This window comes from Erpetoichthys calabaricus, chromosome 12 (genome assembly GCF_900747795.2).
Source record: "Erpetoichthys calabaricus chromosome 12, fErpCal1.3, whole genome shotgun sequence".
NCBI lineage: Eukaryota > Metazoa > Chordata > Cladistia > Polypteriformes > Polypteridae > Erpetoichthys > Erpetoichthys calabaricus.
This window is the reverse complement of record NC_041405.2, coordinates 138,559,038-138,576,101: the sequence shown is the minus strand read 5'-3', so window position 1 is coordinate 138,576,101 and position 17,064 is coordinate 138,559,038.

The window sequence follows — 17,064 nt, the reverse complement described above, 5'->3', positions numbered from 1 at the left end:
TAAAAAAAATTTAAATTAAGCTAAAAAAAAATCTGTACTTGTTCCAGGCCAAAGACCCTAAATAGTTCTTTACTGGCTTTTTTAAGGTTTTGTCTTAGAGGATTCAATGTAATGGGTCTGAAGGCACATTGGGTATCCAGACATTGAAACATTACAGGCAACTGCACAGGACTTTGATCAGATGGTCATGGGGTACAATGCCACCACAGAGGAACCGCAAACAAAAACAGAGAAAAGTAGAGATTAATAAAGAATGCAGATCTTTAAAAAAGATGGAAGAGTATGATAATTGTATGCATAAATAGATTATTAAGTGTACAACTAAAATGTAGTTATGAAAATGTCTAAACACTAGTAAGACAATAATTAGAGGTGGGAGTCTGCATCAAATCAAGGTTTTATCCATCAATCTTGAGCACTGAGGAAATGTGCACATGACAATTACTGTATATGTGGTGACGCCAATGACATCATAGGTGTTGCATTGCCCTAGGGATTGTGGGAAGCAATTGACAAGGAAATACCCAGCACATAGCTCTTAAATGGTGGCACCCATACCAAAATAAAGATGACATTTCAGCATAATGGTAAATATTTTTCACTTGTTCAGATCATAAATAAAGCAAAAATCTAAAGTTAAATTTAGAATCCTTAATATTCAAAATGCCTAGATAGAAGTATGCGTTTCTTGTATAAGTTCAAGGGAAACCACAAAAAAATAATCAAAATCAGAACATTGTCTGAACCAAACTGCTAAGTGAAAAATCTGCAACAGTAATAAAGAATACTAACAAACACGTACTTTCGATTTATCCGCAAACTCGGATAACGAGAAAGAACAAGGCGACTATTGACTATTTTTCTTGTTGCAGTGGCAATGTCTGTAATTCTGTAAACAAAAACCGACAGAAAACAGCAAAAGGCTGGGGACAGACTGGGTATGTGGTTTAATAACGAAATTGAAAATAAAAGAATCAAAAAGGTAGGACGTTTGGGGTCCTTGTAAGCTTCTTGCTTAAAGGTTTCTCCTTTGCGGAATTCTCTTTTTGACATGAGTAGAGTCCAAAATAGGCAGCGATTTCGGGCAATTTCCAGTTGTTTAAGTAGCTCCTGGTTTGGAAGGGCTGGTTCCATCATGACGCCCCTAGAAGTGACATTATGGTCATCCCAGGACTCATCCTGTATTCTATGGGGAAGACAGAAGTGGTGATTAGTGATCGCTTTCGCCCCTGCCCTGTGGTATGTGGTTTTGCCTTGATGGGATTGTTTTGAAGCTCCCACCTATGATACATCATAAAAACGCATCTGTAATCGTCATTGCATAGCAAAAAATAAAAGCACCACAGAAAACTAATATGTTACCGGAAGAAGGCAGAAAAAATGTGAAACTGTTAGTAAAACGAGGTCTCATCCAAAAACTAATTTAGTTCTGAAACTCGAAAATCCTATATTCAAATACATAATGTAATAAAAATAGCTCCACGAGACAACTAATTAATTTAAAATGAACATAACATAATACCATGCAGTAGCAGTGATCACAGCAAAACTATACAAAATGGCATTGCAAAGACATAACTGACATAACGATAAACAGAATGATACAGTAGTACTAGGAACTTTTTTGGGTACTAAATCTATAAGTCATAACAGTTTGTTGTCCAGAATGTCAACGGGTGTCCAAACTGCACCTTACATCGCCTTGCAAAGGCTATTTCATATTGTGACACATATTATCTGACGTCCAAATTTTGGACTAAACCACAAAAACAAACAAAAAGACGTGCAAATTAGTTCTAATTATGGGTTAGGAATTCTCAAGAATGGTTAGGACAGTTTTGCAATGTTTATTTTGTCTTCAACATTTGGTTTAGTCACTTGTTGTTTAATAGTCTTTCTGGCTTTTTTGGCCTGTGTAACGTCTTCTGGCTCCTCTCTTGTATGCCTCCTCTGTTTTTTCTGTTCTTTTGAGGTCTTTTGACCTGATAGTTTTCCACCTGGCCCCCATAAGAAGAGGCTCCTAGGGAATGCTGCCTCCCTTCCTGCCCCAGCCCCTCCAAGTCATTCTGTTGATTTGAGGCCCCAGCCTATTTTAACTGCTTGTAAAGGTGGTGCCTGTGGTGGTGATGTTAGTGGAATGGGCACGAATCGATGACGTCCATTACTCCTCCCATTTCATCCTCCAGCTAGTTGTATGCGCTCCAAGATATCCTGAGCTCATTAGCTCTGCAGAAATTTCATGCAGCTCAGCAAATTGGTGTTTTGAGAAGGGGTCCCCCTCACTGAATCACTTTTAGTATCCCACTTATGTCTAGCTTTTTGAACAGTATGCAGATCATGACTGAAATGGGCTTCATTTTCTTTTATACTGCCATATACAGTACAAGCCTCACCACAGAGCCGACATAATGCTGGATTTTTGCAGGGCTTGAGCAGGCCATTCAGCTTTAGGTTTATGCCGTAGGCCAGACGGGAACTACAACAGGAAATACTGCTTCAGCCATTGAAATGCCATTTTTTTTGATTGAAGCATATGTTTTTGTTTAGGTAATTAGCCTTGTATTTAAGAGGAGCAGAGTTTATGGGCAGCAAAAAAACAGCGGGCAGCAATACGTAATGCCAGGTGTATGGGGAGCACAATCTGTGGGTTAATCAAGTAAAGGTTGGTATGTTAAAGGAGACAGTTATATGTTTCTAAAATTAAGAGTTTTAAAATGACTTTGCAAAAGTATTGGGTTGGTTCCTCCTAGGAAATTCACTTAAAAAAAAATTGGAATAGACTGGCCCGATAGATGGTGAGATGTCAGGTACTAAACCATCCATTCCCCCATTTTCTCAAGCTTTTACTATTGAACAGAATTCTACCCAAGCATCAACACTAGGCCAGTCTAATTTAATTAACTTGATAATGTGCCTTCGGACTATGAAAAACAAACAGAATTCCCAGATAAAATTCATATGAACATGGCAAAAGATGGAAACTTCACATGTAAGCTGGTCTCACTGAAGCCAGATATATAATACCAGCTGTGTAAGAAGGTGCTGTAAATAACCCGGGGTCCTAGAAACTATTGAAATCGTCAGAAAAAAAATTGAAATGTAGAGATGTCAGGCAATTGAAAGGAACTACTCTGGACATCTCACTCCTAAGAGAATTTGTTTTGCTGACATGCCTGCATCTCTTGTGCATTAGCAGCAGGAGGAAAAGTAAAAGGGATACCGTTTTGCCGATGTGCTCGTCTCGCTTGTGTAAGAGTTTCTCTCTTTTCTCTGTGGTTTTACTTTGAGTCACTTTCTTCTTTCGACTCGTTAACTTGAGGCCACCTTGCCGGCTCTCTGACCTTCATGCTGTAGTAGCCTCGCACTTCAGACACACACACTTCCACGTGTAGATGTTTAGTTTTCTGTTTCCTCTGAGGTGAAGCCCTTACCCCGACTCCACCTCTCACTTCCGGGCCGGACAGACACACACACTTCCACGTGTAGACATTTATATATAAGATACATATGGCATGAGAGAATTTCTCCCAAAACTGGGTGGGAACAATTAGACGGTTCTATTAATGTGTCACATTTCTATAGTGATCCAACACCTCATAAAGGTGGCACTCAAAGTAGGGGTGGTGACTTTGAGCCTTAAAGATCTGAGATGCTCTCATTAATCTGGTCCGACAGACAGCAAGCTTCTGTTTACAGTCAAAAAGCCAAAACTCTACTAGACAGATAAATTTGTGTTACATGTGCAGAGACCATATTGCATGCTTTTAAAAATAAACATAACCTGATGCAAGAGAAAACTATGGAAGCCAAAAGAGGACATGCAATATAGTTATTTTTTAAAGTTTTTCCTCAAGATAACAAACTAATTTTATTGAGATCTCAAGAAAATGAACTTTGTTTTCTCGAGATAATGGAAAAATTTTATCGAGATGTCGAGAAACCAAAAATTTGTTTTCTTGAGGTAACGGAATAATTTTATCGCGATCTCGAGAAAACGAAACTTAACCTTTGTTCCCGGCTTGCTTAGATTGTGACGCCTAGACAGCTGAAGCCTTGCTAACCGTCTTCTTAAATGATGGACAGTTCTACTCTTCTGCCATTTCAAACAGGACATGGCTTTAATAAGCTAAACATTAAACGTTAGATACAATTATTTCATAATTTTGAGAAAAAAGATCTTTTGTTTTATCGAGATCTCGATAAAAGTATTCTGTTATCTCGAGGAAACAATTAAAAAAATAACGATATTGCACGTCATCTCTCGGCTTCTGTAGAAAACCTTTCTGTAGAATCAAATTATATATATTGGCATAATGTTGTTGCTGGTGCTTTGTTTACTCTCTGCTGTTCAGCGTTAAGATTGTGTCAGAGTCAATGTAGGCTATATTCAGGAACTGTAAAATATGCATTTCAAATAAACAGTGTGTCACATTGCATCAAAAGGACCACTGTTAAGAGATCTGATAATGAAGAGCCACAGGAGATGTACATTTCAAAACTCAAAACACCCAAATCAAGACTTTTGTCTAATGACACCAGTAGATGCACAGATGAGGATGCGCAAGATCCACCTTCTGTCTGCACGTCTGAACAAATAACTAAACAAATTTAACATCACAGTCTAATTGGAAGTGCAAACATGCCATGACAAAATAGCCACAGCGTTTTAACATGTTGTATAGTCATAGACCACAATGCTTATCTCTATATGCTGTTGTTATGTCATATAGTGATGCAATAGTTAAAATGACAGAAAAATATTACAGCAGACAGAGACACTTCTCAAATGTGTACAGCCCAATAGCTTTGGTGGTCTATGTGTCTGTCAGTCTGTCTCCAATGTCTCAGAGCTCATTACAAACGTGCAAATTAATCATTAAGCTTCAGTTATCTTGTGTTACTGAACTCCTGAACTGACAACAGAAATTTTTGTGTTTTATTTTCTCTCATCATCAAGTCTTTTGTTCAGTATCTTTTGCTCTATCCCTCAATACCCGAGCAGTGGTTTAAAACGCAGTCCGGTGGGTGTGGCCTTTGCACCGCCATTCACTACACACTTTTTAACACGTTGTCCCCAGATGTGTTTTCACGTCTGGCCCCCTGAGACTGCATGTAAGCCATCCCAACCAGGAAGCAAACAATCTGGGATCCAGGAGCTGTGAGGTGGCTACCTGCTGTGCCAATGTGCTGCCCTAAATGCTTTCACATATACACTACGAAAGTATAAAGGCACTCCGTGACCTGAAAATGGGATTAAGCTAGTACAGTGATTCTTAACCTTTTTTGAGTCACAGATCCCTTTGGGAATCTGATGAAAGCGATGGACCCCCTTCCCCAGAAATATTTACATAAACACAGATTTGCATGCAATGAATATAGTATTTACTTTATTTATTGAGATTTGAGTGTCTCATACATATATGACGTACACAAAGTATTATTAAACTTTAAAGCAAACAATCTAAAAAAAATTCATTTTGTAATACAAAATGTAATGGCCACTCATTATAATTATGAAATACAATCCTCTTGTGCAGTTTAAAACAGATACTACTGCTGCTACTACATCTACTCTAAATCAACAGTACCGGTCTGTATAGTGAATATAAATATTAATTTTTATCTGACCCTTACGGACCCCCTGAAACCCATCCATGGACCCTTCAGGTTTAAAACTTAGTACAATAAAAGGACTGATGGACATAAATCATTTTGTGACTGGCTGCCCATTTAGCAAAAGATTGTCACACAAAGAGTTGAGAGGTTCAAAATGAGCTGGATTCAACAAGGACCCACATCACTGAAAGCAGAAGCTCTCCATAACCTAATATAGGCATGAGAAAAAATGGCCTCTTATATAGAAGTCCATCCATACAATTACTGAGTCTGCATTGTCCAAGTAAGGATTGCTGGTAACCAGAGACATCATGTGCAAAGCAAGAATCATTCCTGGACAAGGTGTTAGTCCATCATACGGCAGACATACCCTGTTAAGAAGAACATGCAAGGTCCATGTAGACAGTAAGTGACCGGACCAGGATCAGACTTCACTCTGCTGTAGCATTGAAGCAACAGTGCCGACCATTTACATATCCTAGAAATTAGCACCAGTTAAAGGAAAATACACTAAGAAACTGGCATTTAGCCGAAGCTACCGTTCTTCTTCTCTGGATCATGCAGGTAATACAGAGCATTTGTTGACCATGGTATAGGCAGGTGACCTGAATTTTTCAGACAGGGTTTCAATCACAGGGGTTCTCTGATCAATAATTTGAAGCTAGTTCTTGAGGATAAGGAAATTTCATATTTAATGATATGGCTTGTTATTGCTTTCATTCTGCCAAGTCAAATCTCTCTTTATCCCATCATAGGTTTCCTTTAATGAGAACATTATTCATATGTTTTCTGGACTGGAAAAGAGATTTATCCCTCTTGGTCCTTCCCTTTTCTCTCTCATTTATTTCTAAACATATTAATACAAGTAAAACCAGGATGCTCATACACAGGTGTAAATAGGACCAAGTTATACGGAAAGCTAATGGCTCTTTTGTCAGTTGTATCTCCCTGTTTTCTGACCCACGAAGGTCATGTGAAAAGACAATTTGCCCTCAGGGATTAATACAGTGTTCCAAAAATGATCAACTAGTGGATGATTACAAGGATAAGAAACAATTAAAATTTGAAGGTAACTGTTTAAAATTAAAATAAGTATTGTAACCAGCAGGGGAGTTGCTGAGCTCCAAATCCTAGACATATCCATCCAAACCACTCATGGGTTCAAATATAGTCCCTTTTATAAACAAATGTTATCTTCATAGACAGAATAATACAACCAAAATACAAACAGTCCAGAATACAATCCTCGTGCTCTGCACTCCTCTTGTCAAGTCTCATCCACCTCCTCCCGACACTGACTGTTTGGTCAAGATGATGTGGCTCCATTTATCTTTTACCCAGCAGTACTTCCGGGGCTAGGACATGCCCCACCAGAAGCACTTCAGGGCAGACAGGAGTTCTACAAAGTAGGGACCGTATCTCCCTACAGCATCCCCTGGTGGCACCCACGGAATCCAATAGGGCTGTATTCCGAAACTCTAATTCCCATGATGCCCTGTGTGTATTTCAAGAGGATCCAAATCCCAGGGAAGCTGCCCTCCTGTTTCTGGGGACATTGTACCTGGATACTGGTGTCTCTCCTGGTCTTCCCAACATACTGGCCTCCCTGTAAGGATTCTTGTTCCCATCTGGTCATAGAGCCTGTCCTTTCATATTCTTTGATCATGCCGTCCCATAAGGGCAAGGAATCACCCACTGGGACTCCTGTCCATCTTCCATGGCACTCACAGCATTTAAGTGTTCTGAATTGTGAACTAGTGAGTTATCTTAAGTTAAATCCAAAAAAGCATGTTGCTTTAGTATCATATAAATTGATTCAAACAAAATCTCACAGACACCGTGACCATCCAGGACTGTAACTGAGGACCTGTGTTTTAAGATAAACCACAATTAATTTGTACAAGGTTTCCCCTGTGGCCATTAAAGGACAGCATAGCCCAGCTGAATTATGAACTTTTTAGGACAACAGCTTGTCCTAGAATTGATTTAGGCCTAACCCAAGTAGTGATCCAAGGCCATGTAGCTGCTACCTGTTAATTAGGAGGTGCACTCCTAAAAGTGTTCAACGACATCTCTCTTATTACTGACTCAGGTGATGCGGCAGTCCTTGTCCTCCTTGACCTGTCCGCTGCCTTTGACACTATTGACCATGAGATATTGCTGTTGTGGCTTGAACATCTTGTTGGGCTTAAAGGGGCTGCTCTTAACTGGTTCAGGTCATATTTAACTGGTAGACACTTTTCAGTGACTTTTAATTCCTCTTCTTCATCTACTGCTCCTCTTAAATATGGTGTTCCTCAGGGATCCATTTTGGGTCCTATTTTATTCTCCATATACCTTCACCCTATTGGAGCGATTTTTAGGAAATTTAACATTTCTTTTCACTGCTATGCTGATGATACTCAGGTTTATATTCCTGTCTGCAACTCTACAACAAATCAACTCCACAACTGTCTGTCTGAACTAAGATCCTGGATGGCTAATAATTTTCTTGATCTAAATCAAAATAAAACGGAGGTGCTTATAGTAGGTCCATCAGCTAAAGCCCAAATTGGTCTTGGACTTCTCAGCTCTTTCTCTGTCTTTTCCAAACCTCAAGTCCGCAATCTTGGTGTTACCTTTGATAGTAACCTCTCTTTTGAGAAACAAGTAAATTCTGTAGTCAGGAGTTGCTTTTTCCAACTTCGTCTATTAGGTAGGATAAAGCCTTTTTTATCTTCTAGGGATCTTGAGATAGCTACTTATGCGTTTATTTTTTCTCGCCTCGATTACTGCAACTCGCTGTATTCTGGGATTAGCAAATCCCTGATACACAGATTACAGTTGGTCCAAAATGCTGCCGCTCGCTTTCTGGTTGGGGCAAGAAAGTATGACTCTGTTTCTCCTATTTTAGCTTCTTTACACTGGCTGCCTGTCAGTTTTCAAATTGATTTTAAAATCTTGCTGCTAGTTTTTAAATCTTTACATGGGCTTGCTCCTGCCTATATATCTGAATTGTGTGCTTTACACCAGCCATCTAGAGTGCTATAATCTTCTGGTCAGCTGTCTCTGGTTGTCCCTCGTACCAAGTGTAAAACCAAGGGGGACAGGGCTTTTACAGCTGCTCATCATATAAAGAAGTCGTCTACAATTGAACTGTTCAAAACAAGACTAAAGACTCATTTCTATTCACTTGCATTCCATGACCTTCAGTAATACTGATGGTTTCCTCTTTGTGATTATATAACATTACTTCTATTTTTTATGTATATAACATTACTTCTATTTATTATGTATTTTATTTTATGTTCATATATTTTATTTCTATTTATGTTTTATGTTAACTGTTTTGTTTTTCTTTTATTCTATCATTGTAAAGCACTTTGGCCACAGCATTACTATGTTTTAAATGTGCTATATAAATACATTGACATTGACATTGACATTGAGGTGAGATAGGGCAAAGTCTCCATAGCAGGAGAGCTGTATATCACGAACATTATATGGTGGACCTTGGTAATGTGGGCCTGTATGGTTACTTAAATGCTCAGGGGTTGGGATATGTCACACACGTGCGCATGGGAGGCAGCTAAAGGGCCTGAATGAGGGTAATTCCACGCCAGGCCAGGGGGTGGTGGAATGTGCTTTTCCTTTCTTTCTTTCCACTGCGGACTGATTACAGGAAATTCTGCCTGGTCCCAATGGTGTCACTACAGCTTCTGTGGCACCTGAATTGGAGAAGCAGATACAAATTCACAGAATCTTAATGGCATTCCAATCAGGCTTGTTCTTGCTTTACATCTGCTATGTGTAGGACAGAATCTGATTCTGATCTGAATCTGATTGAGGTCTTGACTCTCTGAGGTCACAAATGATGCCTAGGCATCTTTCAAAAAGAATAGCATGCACCCAGATGTCCCTCACGGCTTCATCAATTTGGGCCCCTTAATCATCTCCTCTCCCTTATTGCCTAACTTTCTCTCTCACCCTTTCACTACCTAATAGCTAATAGTGATGCAGGGATGAAGGTATGGGAACCCCCATTCAGAAGCAAGGCCCTTTCACATGCTGTTATTATCTGGGTCCTTACTTCAATCGTCAATAAACTAAGCCATACAAAAATTCAAGGGGGATTCCCAACCTATACCTTAGTTTGATCGTCATTAGCTGCAAAAAACTTCAAGGTCCCCCCAAACCCAAAGAACAGCTTTTTGCTTGCCTGTCCATTTGTTTAAAGGTCAACCCACTTTGCGAGAAGTGTGGTGAGCATACTGGTTCCAAAATGACTGCCATTAACATCATCCAAGGGGGTGCTGAATGTCGGGGGTGATTAAAATAGCTCTACACTGCCTATGTAAAGCACTTTAAGTGCCTGGAAAAGTGCTATATACATCTACAGCTATCTATCTGTGTGTGTATGTATTTATGTAAGTATGTATGTATATACGGGTATCTATCTATTTTGTACATTTGAAAAATCCATTAGCAAATTGTTTTATTTTTTCCTGTGACCCATCAACACGCTCAATTGTTGGACAAAGGAAAATCCCTGAGTTCACAAAAAAGAACTCAGTACTATCTATCTATCTATCTATCTATCTATCTATCTATCTATCTATCTATCTATCTATCTATCTATCTATCTATCTATCTATCTATCTATCTATCTATCTATCTATCTATCTAAACAGTTCCATAGTTTAGCCTTCTACTTTACTGAGAAGTGTTCATTTTAGCAAAGACAAGTGGAATAAGTAAAACATCCATCCATCCATTATCCAACCCGCTATATCCTAACTACAGGGTCACAGGGGTCTGCTGGAGCCAATCCCAGCCAACGCAGGTGCAAGGCAGGAAACAATCCCTGGGCAGGGCGCCAGCCCACCGCAGGGCACACCACACCCACACACACACCAAGCATGCACTAGGGACAATTTAGAATTGCCAATCCACCTAAGCTGCATGTTTTTGGACTGTGGGAGGACACCAGAGCACCCGGAGGAAACCCATGCAGACACAGGGAGAACATGCAAACTCCATGCAGGGAGGATCCGGGAAGTGAACCTAGGTCTCCTAACTGCGAGGCAGCAGTGCTACCACTGCGCCACCATGCCACCCTAAGTAAAACATACAAATGACAATTATAAATTTTACTGTAGCAGATCTAACATTTACAAAGCACTATAATACAATATAATTAAGTGAAGTTACATAAAGGACAGGGATGGTTTTCACTTCATGCTCAGTGTTGCTGGTTTAGACACTGGCAACCTGTGATCCTGAACTTAATAGGCAGGTTAAAAAAATGAATGGATGGTAGGATGACTAAAAGCAAATAAAAGCAGAATAATTCATTAAATAAAGTATATGCAGATGCCTACAAATGCTACAACTACCCAGTTTAAAATGTATTCATATATTTTCAAAAGCAGCAACTTTTATTTTTGATTTTATTTTTTTCTCCAGCCTTCTGGAGTTTTTTTTTGTTTTTTCTGTCCACCCTGGCCATCGGACCTTACTCCTTTCTATGTTAACTAATGTTGTCTTATTTTAATTTCTTATTTGTCTTTTATTCTTCTTTTCTTCGTTATGTAAAGCACTTTGAGCTACTTTTTGTATGAAAATGTGCTATATAAATAAATGTTGTTGTTGTTGTTGTTGTTAATAACAACAGCAAATAAACAGCTGGCTCTGTGTCAGTCTAAACAAGCCAAGCCAAGATAACTGACATAGTGATTAGTGCAGTTGCTTCAAAGCTCCAGGGACCCGGGTTCAATTTCCTGCCTGGCCTGTCTTTTGTCAGTTTTCTTCAGGTATTCCAGGTTTTGCCCAACATCCTAAACATAGGCTAAGGCACTGAATTGATTCATAATCCCATCCTGGATAGGACGTCTGTCCATCACTAGGCTATTTAAACTCACATAAGGGGTGGGAGAAGAAGAAGTACAAACAATCAAGCACTCACACATCCTTCAATTTGTTTGACCTCCATATCCAGGTCAGGGTGTCAAGAAGAAGGTGCCTGTTTCAGTATGTGTAGAGCACTGGTATATATGTTTATATATAATACTATCTGTGTAAGCCCGTGCTGTAAAAAGCCCGGGGTCCTAGAAACTTTTGAAATCGTCAGAAAAAAATTGAAATGTAGAGATGTCAGGTACTTGAAAGGAACTACTCTGGGTGTCTCTTTCTTAGGAGGATTCATTCTGCCGACATGCTCACCTCGCTTGTGTATTAGCGGCGGGAGGAAAAGTAAAAAGGATACCGTTTTGCTGATGTTAGTGGCTAAGTGACTTTGTCTTTCTTCTGAGGTTTCATTTTGCTGACGTGCTCGCCCCGCTTGAGTTATTAGTGGCTAAGCGAGTTTTTTGTTTCCTCAGAGGCGGAGCCCTTACCCCGACTCCACCTCTCACTTCCAGGCCGGACAGACACACATACTTCCACGTGTAGACGTTTATACTGTATATAAGATGTTTATATGCGTAGAGCACTGGTATATATGTTTATATATGAATGTTTATGCATTGGTAACAATTTAGTTTAGGTATTGCAAAAAGGCATCAATTACTCATTTACTCATATGTAACCAGACCTTAACACATACTTCTTTGGGTCCTGGTGACACTTACAAAGCATCAGTGAAGTGTTTGTTCATCTCTGTAATGTGACCGACTAACAAAACATTATTTTGGAGGGGTCTGAGGTGGCTTAACTGAGACATGTTTCTCTTGATATTACATATTTAGTACTAGACCTGTGAATCCTTTATATTAATAAGTAATTTTACCATCATGTCAATATGCTGGACAGCACGGACATGATTAACCGATTTACTGATGTTTTATAAGCCTTATGAAGACCTTTGTTAAGGTCTTGTTACCGTGGAGTAAATAAGTAATATTTGCATTTTTGCAGTACATAAACTAAAGTGTTACCTATATATTTTAACAGTGCTACAAAATATTGGTTAGATTAAAAACTAATAAATAAATGTATTTTTGAAAAGCTTAGATACAGAAAAGAATAGGAAATTAAATTGTGAATAAAAAACATTGCTTTAAATAAACAAAATGAATGGTAAGAAGTACAATTCTTTAAATAAAAAGGCAGTAAAGTATAATTAAAGAAACAAATGGTAACTACCACATGTTCTGCTTTCTCGGGTACCCAGATGCACTCTGACACTAGCTTCTGTGCAGTGCCAAGCCATTTGGGGCCACTATATGTAGCTTGTCTGGCTAATCCTCATAGTTCTCCATTGTGGCAGTAACTGTTAGTTTTGTGGTCTCTCATTTTTACCATCATTCCTCCAAATGCATTTAATGTTTCAAATATTTAGTTCAGTTTGCTTTACAGTAAAATGTTCACCAAATTCAAAATAGGCTTCAATAAAATCTATCATGTCATCTATTTTCTGCCTTTGTTTGGCATAGGGCATAAAGCAACATTGAATGGCACACAATTGCAGTGCTGGGTATACTCACATCCACACACAGAGACACACACACACATACTGTACATAGCAGGCCCATTTTGGGTCATCAGTTAACCCAACATGAATGTCTTTGGGATGTGGGAGGAAGCTGGAGGATGAGAAGCAAGCTCATCGGAAAATGGGGAGGATGTGCAAAAATTACACAGACGGTGGCTGAGCTGAGGGTCTAACCCAGGACCCTGGACCTATGAGGCTCCACAGCTGAAACTTTTGAAATTTTGGGGACATTTAAAATTAAATTGTCTTGTAGAGCTGTGGAAGGTACCCAATAAAATATCAGTAGATTGGCATGCTCTTGTGTGTATTTTAGTGGACTGTCTGCATTTATTTGCTCTATTAACAACCAATGTTATTTTGATTCACCTAAACTGTTACATAAACCACTTTGTAAAACGGGAAAAGGCAATTTATGAAATATAAATGGATACGCCATAAGTAAGGTAGCAAAAAAAAAGTATTTGAACCCTTTGGAATGATCTAGTTTTCTGAATTAATTGGTCATAAAATGCAAACTGATCTTCATCTAAGTCACATGCATTGACAAATACAATATGCTTAAGCTAATAATTCGCAAACAATTATAATCTTGTATGTCTTTATTGAATACACCCATCAAACATTCAAAGTGTGCTGTGGAAAAGGTAAATGACTCCTCGGTATTTAATAACTGGTTGGAACTCTTTTGGCAGCAATAACCTTTAACAAGCACCTCCAGTAGTCAAGGAACAGACCTGCACAACATTCAGCAGGAATTTTCAACCCATTACTCATTACAGACAAGCTACAGCTCAGCCATACTGGTGTGAACAGCACTTCTGATGTCATTCCACAGCATCTCCATTGGATTAAGGTCTGGGCTCTCACTGGGTCACTCCAAAAGGCAGATTTTCTTTATTTGAAGAAATTCTGTAGTAGCTTTACTATGATGTTTAGGTTCATTGTTATGCTGCATCACCCAACTTCTGCTGAGCTTCAGATGGTGGGCTTCAGAATTCATTAACTCCTTGATGATGGCATGCTATCCAGGCCCCAAGTCAGTAAAGCAGCCTCCAGTATACTTCATCATTGGACTGATGTTTTCATGTTGGTATACCATCCCCTTTTTGTATCATATGTGCTGCTGTGTATTCTTCCTGACAAATTCAACCTTAGTTTCATTGGCCCACCAAACATTTTCCCAGTGGTAATCTGGAGTGTCAAGGTGGTCTTTTGCAAACTTTAGACATGCACTGATGTTTTTTTTGTAGAGAGCCTTGACTTCTCCTTGATGTCCTGTTATGGACACTATGCCTGTTCAATGTTTTTTGTACGGTAGACTCACAAACAGAGTTGTTCACCTGCTCCAATGATTCCATCAAGTAGTTAGCTGTTACTCTAGGGTTCTTTTTATTATCTCACTAGACAAAGAGCCCTTTTTCGACAACGTGAGATGAAACGGGCACAAGTGGAATAGTAATAAGTATAAGAACCACAAACCTGATATAGGTGTATTGAATGAATGCGTAATTAGGCCTCGAGCTGTAGTCGAAATCGCCTTTCAGGCCTCTAGAGCTTTAATCGAAGTCGCCTTTCTCTTTGAATTTTTGCGGCTGTAAATCCGCCGCCTGCCGTGATGTTGGGGTTGGATGTTGGTCGAAGTCGCCATTCTCTTTGAATTTTCGCGGCTGTAAATCCGCCGCCTGCCACGATGTCGGTCTCGTAAGGTTTTTCGGGAAGCTGCGCAGAAGGCGACTGTGCATGTGGCTTTGGACGGACGTGAGTGAGTGTGTGAGTGAGTGAGTGAGTAGGCACTACCTCATTGACCATTCTGCATTGTGCTGTTTGAGTAATCTTGGCGGGACGCCCTCTTCTAGGGAATGTAGCCACAGTATTAAATTGTCTTCTTTTATACACAACTTGTCTAACCGTGGACTGACGAATATCTGAACACTTTGAATTTACTTTATAACCTTTTCCAGCATCATGAAAATCAACAATTCTTGATGGCAGATGCTTCTTGTGAATAGCGAACTTGATGAGTCTTTTCTATTGGTAAAAGTATCCCTAAGCCACACCTCCAATATAATTTCATTGGTTGGACTCCAGGTTTGCTAACTCCTGACACCAATTAGGGGTTCACATACTTTTCCAACCAACATCTGTGAATGCTTGAATAATGTACTCAATATGCATAAGAACAATACAATGATGTGTGTGTTATTAGTAAAAACAGATTGTATTTGTTGATTATTGCAACTTACAGTTGATGAAGTGCAGACCATATATTATGACAAACGTACACATAAATGCCGTTATTTCCATAGTTTTTACAAACTTTTTCTTGCCACTGTACTTGACTCTATCACTTGTTTTAACTTCTATCTACAGTGAAAGCATTTTTGATTTAACATAAATTTGCGTGTTTACTGCTATGCAAACTCTGTAAGGGCAATTTATAAGGTGGGGTGCATGCGCACTTTATAAAATAAACATGAACTGCCATGCTAGTGTATTTCCCTGTACTGCCTATAAATACTCATTCAATGGATTTTCAGATCCATCATAAATGGTTAAATTAACTATATTGCAAAATTTAGAAACATCCTGTATAAAATAAGGATGAATCCTTATTGGTCTGCATATTCTGCTGTACTGCCTATGTTTATTCTTTCTACAAACAGTCAATGTATTTCAGAAATTATACATTCATTTAACAACTAATCAATTAATATATAAAAATAAAGATGGACTAGCAATCTGTACATAACATTTTTGAAAAACAAGAAACTTCTTGATTTGTTTTCTTTTTCCTTGCAATTAGTTGCTAGTCAGTATATTTTTTAAAGGACGACTCTGTTGATCTTTCTCTGCAGATTCAATGCACTTTTGGTTCATCATTAATCGTAATAGATAGATGCTTATTAACTTCAGTTTAAAACTAAGCAATAAAATAAACACGAAAGAACAAGATGTTCAGTTTGCTTTATTCAACATTCTGTATTAACTTACTTTCATAAACCTAAAGCATTTTTTCAATGTTAAAGAATTTGTTACTTATTGTCAGCAGCACAGTGGTTAGCATGGCTGCCTCACTGCTTCATCGGCTGATGTTCAGTCTTTGCCTACCATCCAGTATCTGCATGGGTTTCCCCCAGGTATTCCAGTTTCTTCTCCACATAAACAAAGATGCACATGCCCACCCTAATTGGTATGACTGTGTGTGCCTTATACTGGCATCCTGCTTGGGATGATTCTTGTCAACCCCCCAGTGCTACCAACATAGTTCCTACACACAGTATGCCTCACTCTGTACTGGAGAAAGCAGACTCCTAAAATGGATGGACTGAAGAAAAGATGTTTTGTAAATTTGATGTAAGGTAGTATATAAAATAAAGCTAAATAAGCAAGCATCTCTGCTGTAATGCCTCCATTCAATCTTCATCCATGTACATTCAGCGCTTTGCTTGACCCTTCAGGTATATTAACTGCCTTGAAAAACTGATGAAAGAAACTACATGAAATAATGACGGTCGAACATGTTGGCCCGTTTCCTGCTTTCTGTGTAACCACCAAATGTTTGTCTGATTACTCAGAAATTGTTTCATTAACTGTCTTGTAGACTTATGAAAGGTGCTATGTTAGACATTGATGGGGTTCATTGACCCAAGTAAGACTATAAAGGGAATTAGTTGGTTTAATGGGGTGATATTTAGAAAAAGAATCTGTTGGTTTTAATCAACTGATTGATTTCAATTAAGTCAAAATAGTCAATTAATTTCTACAGTAATTATGAAAAGACTTTTGAAATTAATTAAGGTTCTCATTTCCCCCTCATTAAGTATCTGATTTCAACCATTTCTAATGTTTATTTATTTGCTCTTTCAGGGTGCAATGCCATTCTCTTAGAAATGCTGAGCATGAGCAAAAATTAACAGAAATATAGTGTTCATCACAGGAGCTGCTCCACAACTTCAAAATCTATATGGATTGTAATA